Below are 10,646 nucleotides of genomic sequence, written 5' to 3' on the forward strand. Positions count from 1 at the left end.
GAATAAACTAATGAATAAGATGTCTTAGCTTTCCAGAAGCTCATAGTCCAAGTGGAGAAGAATTAGATGAAGAATAAATATTGATATAATGTGACACATTAAGAGAGTTAGAAGGCATAAAACCTGCTGTTCAAAGCATTATCAGGACTCATATTCATTTAAAACATTTTAATAGTTTTCAAGATTATTGTGGTAAGGGGGAGACATTATAATAAAATCTTGTGATAGAGGCCAAGGTAGATGGTATGAATTGAAGTTTTTATATATATATATATATATATATATAGTATAAATGGCATGTGGCTCATTTTGCCTGAACTCTCAATCATGGTATGAAATAAGAAAAAAGGTAGGCTAGGGCCCGATTATCAAAACAGCGGGACCCTAGCTTAAGGAGCTGTGTTTTTGCAGCATATCTGGTTACTGGGAAACATGAGATGGCATTGTGAAGATCAGCCACTAGAACCAAAAGGCTGTGGGACTAGTGGGAATCTGTCTTCCTGAAGGAGGATTTGGCTTCTCATAGAAGGGAGTTTGCTAATATAACACTCAATCAGTAAATTAAGCCTCTTTGAAAAGAAAAATGCTCATTCTCTGGGTGCTGAATCTCAAAATAGCAATGTGATGGACAGACATACACATTTCCCAGCCTCGGTTATTTTTACCTTTTTTTCATTTTTTAAAGATTTATTTATTTATTTTAAAGAGAGAGAGAGCATGCACGGGCAAGCACGAGTTCCCATGCAGGGAGGAGCTGCAGAAGGAAAGGGGGAGAGAACCTCAAGCTGACTCCCCACTGAGCATGGAGCCCTACCGAGCTGGATCTCACAACCTTGAGATCATGACCTGAGCCAAAATCAAGAGTCAGGCACTTAACTGACTGAGCCACTCAGGCGCCCCTGCCTCAGTTATTTTTAAATTATATTTTGTCCAAGCAAATATTGTACTGGACAAAGGTAAGCGAGTAAACAAGTATGTATTCAAAGCTGTTGCAATAGGGGAGAGAGACAAAATTCAGTCTTTATTTAATTCTGATGAAACAAAAGGAGGGAGAGATTTTTAAGTGCTAGGATGAGAGAACACAGACCATCTGTGTTTGCCATTTGGCATTACCTAAAGGAAAAGTAAACTTTTTCCTATCTTTGTGACATAATGTAGTTTTACAACTTAGAGCAAGGTACCCACTCAAATTATACTTCTATTCTCCCACAAAAACTGAGAGATAAGGGTACTATCATCCTTGAACCTGACATTTCAAAGAGAATGCTTCCAGGTCCTTGAGAACAAGATTCCTGGGTTGTAAAACTGGCAAAAAGGCTTTAAAAATTACTTCCATCTCAAAGGGGTAGAGAAAGAATTTGTAAGTACAAGTTTTCTGAAGTAAATGCTCTGAGAAAAGGGAGACCAAAGATCTAAAGTTCAGAAGTAACCTGTTTATATCTTAGTCAAGCTGAAGGACCATTAAAACCATCTTAGTCAATTTCAATCTGCATACTACCTGAAATAGTAACATATTGGATCTTTGGCCTCCCAGCCAAGAGATAACAAACATAACCACATTATTGTTTCCTTGAAAGGGAAGGATCATGAAGCTTATATTTTAGGGATCCTTCTAACAACAGAAAGGCATAAATCCAACCATTACAGTCTCCATGGCCTGGCAACCTTGCATTTCTCTTGTTCAAAACTAGGTCAAGAGACACTCATCATCACGCAGCACAAAGTTGGAAGGTGTTTCAAAGCTCCCTGCTGAATGTAATGACCCAGATTTGCTCAGCTTTAGGGAGGGTAGATAGGATACGAAGTGGCCTTTCAGTTGCTACTGCTACTTTGGCCTTTGGTGCAACATCCATAGCTCCCTGGTGGTTGATAAATTTCTAATCGTTAGTTTATAGAAATATTAGATGAGCAAATAATTTGCAAGCTAATATTGGGAGACAAACAAAATATGACAATAGAAGAGATCAAGTGAGCAATGACAGAAAGGGAATAATAGGATACATCTGTCTATGTCTCCATTTAGGTAGTGTGTTGGCTAGTCTCTGAGACTTTTCTTGGTAGTAGGTTAAAAATAAATGCATCACAGAAGAGCGAAAAAATGAATGAGCAGTAAAGATACATAAAGGGTCAGCTATTTGGTAATATTTCCTTAAATTTTGAGGTATGAGGGGCTTTTGAGAAATTAAGGAGGATCAATTCTGTAAAGAATTCATAGTTAACTATTAGCTGTAGAAGTAAAGTGTTCAGTAGAGATACATAAGTTCGCTTTAAAATGATTTAAACAGATAAAATTTCCATGAGATCTCAAAAGTCTGTAAGGTTTGAAAGAACCATATGTAGCTAATTTATGTCATTGATGTAGAAATTAAGGAAAAGAATGAAAGCATAAAGTAGCTTGCAATAAATTTTTGACTAAGATAAGCTTCAGTGATTATAGGGTTTAATAATCTTTGATTTGAAGAACGAGGAATTATCCCTTAAATAATTTCAGGTAGTAAAATTTGCACATGGTCAGTCATGGGAGACATCCTCCCTGTCTACCTCTCTTTTCTCCTACTCAAGCAAATTAGAATAAGAAGTGGGACCAGGGGCCTGGTAGAGCTTCTGTAAGAACGAAGGCAAGTATATATAGATTTATTTTTCTGGTAACTAGGAAGAGTGACCTGGGTACCCAGGATGTGATGGCAGTGGGGGTAATAGCTCAAAGGGAATATGAATATTTTTAAAGGAAAAACATGTAACAATAAAAAGACTAATACTAGCAATATGTAAGATAGGATAAAGAAACCAGTAAGGTCTTTATGTTGACAAAATTAAACAGTTTTGGAAGCATAAAGGATTAAGATACAACAATAAAAATGATGTCTAATTCGATGGACTCTGAAAAACAAACTGAGGGTTCTAGAGGGGAGGGGGTTGGGAGGATGGGTTAGCCTGGTGATGGGTATTGAGGAGGGCACGTTCTGCATGGAGCACTGGGTGTTATGCACAAACAATGAATCATGGAACACTATATCTAAAACTAATGATGTAATGTATGGGGATTAACATAACAATAAAAAAAATTAAAAAAAAATGATGTCTAATTATTACAATATCAAAATTAGCTTCTTTACTTAAAATAAAAGGCACCATTAGGTCAATTTTTTTTTCACACATTGTCATAGCTCAGGAATGGAAAGGAAATGAAAATTTACACTAATGTTAGAAATAATTGTATATCTGAGGTTCATATCAGTTTTCTAAGTTCTTAATTAGCTGTTCAAGTAGTTTCAAAATTTCTTTTTAAAACTTTTCATTGGATTTTCTTTATGGTTTTTAACCAAGAAATCTGAGTATGATCTTAGCTATTCATAGAAAGCAAAAGGTGCAAAATCAATAGTGCATGTTATAAAATAGTGCCCTTTTATAATTGGTGCCTTACATTTAAAGTTTGAATTCTTAGTTATAATCCAAAGGATACATAATTATAAGACTGTGTATCAGTTTTTCAAAATCCGACCATAATTCAGCTAACAGTATTTAAGCACATTGCATGAAGAGAGTCACAATAAGGACTAGAAGATAAAATACAAAGTAAGACTGGATGGATGCAGGTTAATATGACATAAACCTTTAAACAAATTTGGTAATGAATAAAATTATTAGAACAGGGCCTAGTGAAAAAGCTCTTTACTTTTGTTTTCAAAAGCAGTAATATCTATGTACCACTTTCCACTTTATGACATTCTCAGTTGTATAGTGTCAAATACTTTTGAATATTTTCCTACATGTAATGGAGCCTCTATTCTGTAATTTTACTCATCTAGAAAAGAGACCTGAGATAGTATTTGTAGAAACTGTAATAAAGCCTGTGATTTGAATCATGAAGTCAAGGCTGTTCTGGAGTAATTCTACAGAACATACTCAGAAGCATAGAATCGGAGAAGAAAATTTAAAAAAATATATGTTTACTGTTTCTCGTTATTCTATTTTCATATCACTTAGAAAGTTAGATATGTATAGAACTATAGAAATTCCGTCCCTTACATTATAAATTTTATAGATGAACATTTTTCTTACGGCTAAGTATGTGATGCAAAGCAGAGGCACCAAAACTATTTTTTTGAGAATTACATATTCGATATTTCAAATAAGCATTGACAAAATCATCCAAGACAATTCAGAACTTTATTGGTCTCTTCTAAATTAATATGAGGGGACAGATTTTTTTTTCCAGCATTTAAGGACCTCTGAAGTTCTTCAGGCAGCCCATCAATGAAATAAAGTAACCTGACAAAAATCAATAGTAAGACACTGAATCTATTACTAGAATGAAACATCAGAACACACATTCAATGGCATTTTCTCTACCGAATCAATGTCCTTTTGTAAAGTTATCAGTTATGGTAGAGTTTCTTGGAGTGGCTTGTGACTATTTTGCCCTCAAAATAGTTGGGGTGGCTAAAATCGACAACCATATTGCTGTATAGTGGCTTCCTGCAGGTTTGGGACGTGCTTCTTCCCACTCTTACTGCTAGTTCCCTGCACAAGGCAATTGTACCTAAAACTTAAGGACATTAATGCCTAATAGTCCTTGCCCTGTAAATGCACTTGAATGCCTTTCAAGTTTTAGTCCATGCCCACTGTGTGCTGTGCCCAATGATGGGCTCTGGAAGACAATATACTTAATTACACACATTTTCTGCCTTTAAGGGACTTTCAAGTTTAGGGTATAAAATAACTAACTTTTGTTGTCTTCTTTTGGTATAAACATACATTTGATAGACACAGTCTAATATTTCTTCATTAGAGAATGGTATAAAGCAAATTTTGAAGGCTATTACATTGGTTGTGTGTGTGTATGTAAATGAATAAATATATGTAGATATACATACACACACACACACACATATATGTGTGTATATATATATATATATATATATATATATATATATATATTTCAGTATTTCAGTTCTGGCCAAAAACTGATGATTATATTGTGAAAATAAAAGAGGAAATTTAATATATTTGAAAAGGATGCTCTGGAGTTCACTATATTTTAACGTTGCTTTCAGGTTGATAGAAATTTCCTTCTGGTTTCTCTTTTACATAGTCCCTACTATCCAGACATACTTGAAAATATACTGTGTTCATTGATGCGTAAGGAAATAGAGTTCTAACAAATGTGGGAGATGGGATTGCAAGGTTACTAGCAAAGTGTCAGGTCCTGTAGAGAACTGATAAGGACACGGTTTAAATAAAGGAAGCTGTCCATCCAGCAGTGGTAATAAGAAGAAAGGTAGAAAATTAAACTGCCAAATGCCAAACCTTTAATCATACTGAGGAGTTAACTTCCTTATAAAAAAAAAAAAAAAAGTTTTGTGTGCCACTGACGTTAATTAAAGTCTTAGTACATGCTAACAAATGTGAAGATAGCTTCTGCTTACTGCCAAACATTTGAACGAAATAAATACACACACACAGGAACCGAGATGTTTAATGTTCTGCTTTAGTATTAAAAAAGGATACATCAATATAGTCAGCCTGGATTGAATATTCTAAACTCCCTTCAGAATTTTTTATTGTAACTAAAAGTAAATTACTGTTTCATTTTTATTACTGGTTTAATTCAAGTGGCATGAATTATGCAAGCACATTAACAGAATATTAGTTTTAAAGTAGGAACTTTTACTAGATGGAAAATTTCTGTTCTCAATTTAAGAAATTGAGCTTTTAAAGACTGGCTTTATCAATTATTATTACCCATTAATTAAAAATATTGATTAAGTAATTTCCATAGGATGCTGAAATAATCTATATATTCAAGAAGAGAAAAATAAAAATAATAAAAATAAAAATAAATCAGTTATATATTGCCATCCTACTTCTACCTTTTCATTATTCCAAGAACCCTTATGGGCTTGTGTGTGTGTGTGTGTGTGTGTGTGTGTGTGTGTGTGTGTGTGTAATGAGGAATAATATAAGCTAATTTGGGGGAAATTATTGTATCAAAATAGATAAAAATTATGTATATTTTCTGAAAATTTTATAACATTTTTTTTGTTGTTACTGAACTGCATCTTGGCTTCATGCTATGGGATTTCATAGACAGATTGAAAAAGAAATTGATAGAAATTATGTATATTTTCTGAAAATTTTATAACATTTTGTTATTGTTACTGAACTGCATCTTGGCTTCATGCTATGGGATTTCATAGACAGACTGAAAAAGAAATTGATAAAAATTATGTATATTTTCTGAAAATTTTATAACATTTTGTTGTTGTTACTGAACTGCATCTTGGCTTCCTGCTATGGGATTTCATAGACAGATTGAAAAAGAAATTGATATGTGAAACTTAATATTTACTAGCAGTAGAGGAAAGGTTATGTCTCTTCTGCCCTGTAATTCACATTTACTTTCCGGGTCCCCAAGTAAGGAAAATCTCCCAGGTCTCATCTTATAATCTACTTTCTTATAAAATCTGCTTGGATTTCATTTTATTGTTACTCACAATTTTATAATTGTTTACATTTTCCTGTGGGTACTAGGAATTGTATAGGGAAACTGTTTACATGTCCTTTGGGCCCTACATTTTGCTCTGGATCCTAGGAAGGCAGGCGCTGAATCCTATGTCACCATGGCATGTGTGCAGAGTACACGTTATGTGTTTTTGTGTATCAATCTCATATTTGACTGTATTTTCTCAGGGTCACTTCACCTTCATTCTGATCCCAAAATATCTGCACACTTGATTCTGTTGTACTTGCAGGGTAGTATGTAGAATTTAACATCAGAAACATGTGGACTTTTCTTTGGCCTTCACCAGGACTAATATTCAACCAAAACTCACTGAGATGTGTCAGCCCAGTATTCATTCAAATTGTTGGGCATTTATTCTAATTGGCATGTACTTATTTCTTACTTCTCAAGTATTTTGATTATATCCCTTGTGCTCCCCCATTTTATACTTAGAGATCTTGGACAACTTACTTAGCTTTTTTTTTTTTTTTTTTAAAGATTTTTTATTTATTTATTTGACAGAGAGAGACACAGTGAGAGAGGGAACACAAGCAGGGGGAGTGGGGGAGGGAGAAGCAGGCTTCCGCTGAGCGGGGAGCCCGATGTGGGGCTCGATCCCAGGACCCTGGGACCATGACCTGAGCCAAAGGCAGACGCTTAACAACTGAGCCACCCAGGCACCCCTTACTTAGCTTTATAGAGTTTTAATATTATCAACTCTAAGAAAGGAAAATAATAATGTCTATGTAAATGAACTAATAAAACTATGTGGGTTTAGCATAATGCTGAGCATATTGTAAGCACTCAATTATGATGATTATTTGTAATGGATGTTTTTATAAGTTCCATCAAATCCTTTGCATAATCCATTATAAAAAATGAAATTGGAGACAAAACTGGGGAGGGAATCATCACTTGGTCAACATTTAATAATTTTGAAACTGATTTATTATATGTGTTAGTATTACAGTATGAATTCTAATTCATATATATAATTTGGTATATACATTTTTAGTGATACTTTTTTTAAAACCACTTATTTCTAATTTTACTGCCTTATATATTTTAATTATGTTTTTATCATGTATTACATTCATTATTTTAGCATATTTTATCTCATTCCACACAGTAATATCCTGAGATGGGCAACTAATCAAATCTTATTGTCAGTTACGAAAATGAAAATACGTTGATATAAAAGGCAACAAAATTCCACGGATGTGAGAGCATGGTCCAGTTTTCCCAATGACATTCCAGTGTACTTTCTGCTAGAGCTGAAGTTATTCAAACTTCTGTCTGATTAAAATGAGAGGGAATGCCTCTTATATGTACCTTTGTTATTACCACCTTCCATTTTCCTAGTACCAACTGCCATCAAATATATTTTCTTCTTACAATTACTTTCCTTTTCCATAAAATCATGAATAACCTGATGAAAGTATGTAGATACTACAAATGGAGAATTATTTGAGATTGATCACAGCACTGTAGCACTGATCATCCTCAGGCTTGGACATACACAATTTCATAACTTTGCAAATTTAAGTCTAATTTTGTTTTGTTGTTTTTATGTAAATAAGAAGAATTATAAGAAACACTACATGTTTAACATTTAACATTTTCAGGATGTTTTACACACATCTGTGTTACTTCTGATAACATTCACCTTTATCATGTAGCTGGGAAAAATGTAGCACCAACTTCACATATGTTTCTGAACAATACATATCTTTAAAAATACCACTGTAGTTGTGTTTTGATTATTTTTCAATACTTTGCATTTAAAATTTGATAGAGAGGATTCTTTCCGCAGATAGTATGTGGTGGAAAAAACAACTAAAAGCAATAAACAAGCAAAAACAAGCAAATAAAACAACTCCAGTCACTGCCCCCTTCTGAAGACTTCCGTAAATCACCATTTTGCCAGCTTTGCCACCTTCACTCAGGAGAGGCTTCCCTTTCATGTTGGAGACAGGAAATTCATAAAGAGAACTCTAAGAACTTTGATTTTAAATGCTTTCTCTGCCTCAGATAAAGGATGGTAAGGGCTACCCAGCAGGGAAAATTTCAGCCAGAAGTGGATGGTATGCTCAAGACATTCTAAAGGAATACCTTGATCTCTGACTACTTTATACTGTGTGGTTGAGCTTTCTTAGACCATTATAGCTCTATTGTAGTCCTCTTGTATTCCTCCACCAGAGAAAATATTCCGCTAAATGACATTCATGCGAGTCTGATGTCTGTTCCCGCCCGGTCTTTTCTTCTTCTCTGGAGAAATGTTTAGGAGTGTGTGTGTGTGTGTGTGTGTGTGTGTGTGTGTGTGTGTGTGTGTGGTGGGGAGTTGGGGGGGTGGGGAAGTGGGCGGTGGGGGTACAGTAAAGTATCAATAAGGAAAATCTGGACTAGTAATGAAAGTTCAGTCTTGTGAGAAGAATTGTAAAAATCACTTTAACATATAACATTTTCATTTCTAATTCATTCAGGTCTACAAAGTGTAAACAATACTTTGAAATATATGTCATTAATTATTTTCATGTGTTTTCCTGGACTTATATAGTTTACTTTCTGATAAATGGGCATTGCAATAGGAAATCTTAAAAATTTTTTGACACATTATTATTTTGCTTATCAAGTTAAGTTAAGGAAAATATATTTAGGACCTCAAGCACAAACTTCGTTTTTTATATGTATTTAATTTAAATTTGCTGTGTCACAAAATAGCTTCAAAGTAAAATACATTAAGAGAGGGAAATAAGGTATCAATAATGTATAGGGTGGTGTTTTGACATATATTAGAGAGTTAACTGTATATTCCTCCAATAACACTTCGTAACTATTTTGAGGCTAAGAAATATTGATTATGATTATAGGCTGTTAGATGTGAAGATTTCAAGAAAAATATGAATGCTTATAGTCAGAAAATGAAAGTGGTAAATCTCTGAAAATGATCTATTTGATGGCAGAAAAAGAATAAGATAGCATATTAAACATATTTTGAGAGCCAGAATAGTACTCCAAAGAAAATTATCTGTTAAACAAACGTAAAAACATCCGGCAACTCAGAAGCCTGGGCGTACGGAGGAAGTGGGTAGTATGGCTGCTGCCAGGAGAACTCTCAATCTGGGCAGATTGCCAGATGACAACATATCAAAACTGCAGCTTTTTTTATTTCCACGTCACAATCAGCCAAGTTAGTGCATAAAATCTTTAAGCATTCCAAGATGGAGTAACTTTGTAGATAACTTCAATTCAACCTAGTTCTATAAGAACATACTTCTCCATAATGTTACTGTAACATCTGTCCAGTGAGCAGATATATTTTCTTATACTTACCCCTTTCAATCTCCCCACTGTTTTACTGACTGAAGGAGAACAATAAAGGAAGAACAAATGTAAAAAGTCATTTACAGAAGCCACAAGACTGATTTGGTCTTAATTTTGTGCCTCAGTATCTCTGATGTATAAGGCTTTGAACATCAAGTAAAGAAGACCTGAAAGAGGCATTCAAATTCAAATCCACAACACCCTGGTATGATTTACACCATAAGAGTCTTAAGATTGTTTGTATTCATAGAAATTACATACCAATTTGTTTTAGCTTCTCAGGCACCAAGATAAAGAAAGAAGCATAATCAGTTATAAAATAAAAACAAGGATTTTGCTCAACATAAACACAAGTTTCTAATATTGAAATCTGAGAAGAATATTTTTGAATATTTGAATATTTGTAAAACACCATATGATGTACTTCAGACATCTTCACTAACATGCCAAAAGTGGATATAACAATGAATTACAGAAAAATTTCTTCTGTTGGCTGATTCAAATTCAAATGATATTGCACAGACACACAGATTACTAAAAATTTCATGCATCAAACAGTAAAATATTAAAATCCAGGGATAAAACTCAGTTGGGTTGAAGTTACCTTTAATTTAAAGAGATTAGTATTGGGGCACCTGGATGGCTCAGTCGGTTAAGTGCCAGACTCTTGATTTCGGCTCAGGTCATGATCTCAGGATCATGAGGTTGGGCTCCGCATTGCATGTGGAGCCTTCTTTTTTTTATTTTTTATTTTTTATTTTATTTTATTTTATTTTATTTTAAGATTTTATTTATTTATTTGACAGAGAGACACAGT

The 10,646-nt window shown here is 34.0% G+C and overlaps 1 protein-coding gene across 2 annotated transcripts in view; it reads left to right on the forward strand.

The window, feature by feature from the left end:
* Nucleotides 1–10,646, forward strand: part of KLHL1 (kelch like family member 1) — a 355,951-nt gene that overhangs the window by 135,262 nt on the left and 210,043 nt on the right. The window lies entirely within an intron of this gene.

The sequence above is a fragment of the Phoca vitulina genome, unplaced genomic scaffold (assembly GCF_004348235.1).
Source record: "Phoca vitulina isolate PV1807 unplaced genomic scaffold, GSC_HSeal_1.0 scaffold5, whole genome shotgun sequence".
NCBI classification, from domain to species: Eukaryota; Metazoa; Chordata; class Mammalia; order Carnivora; family Phocidae; genus Phoca; species Phoca vitulina.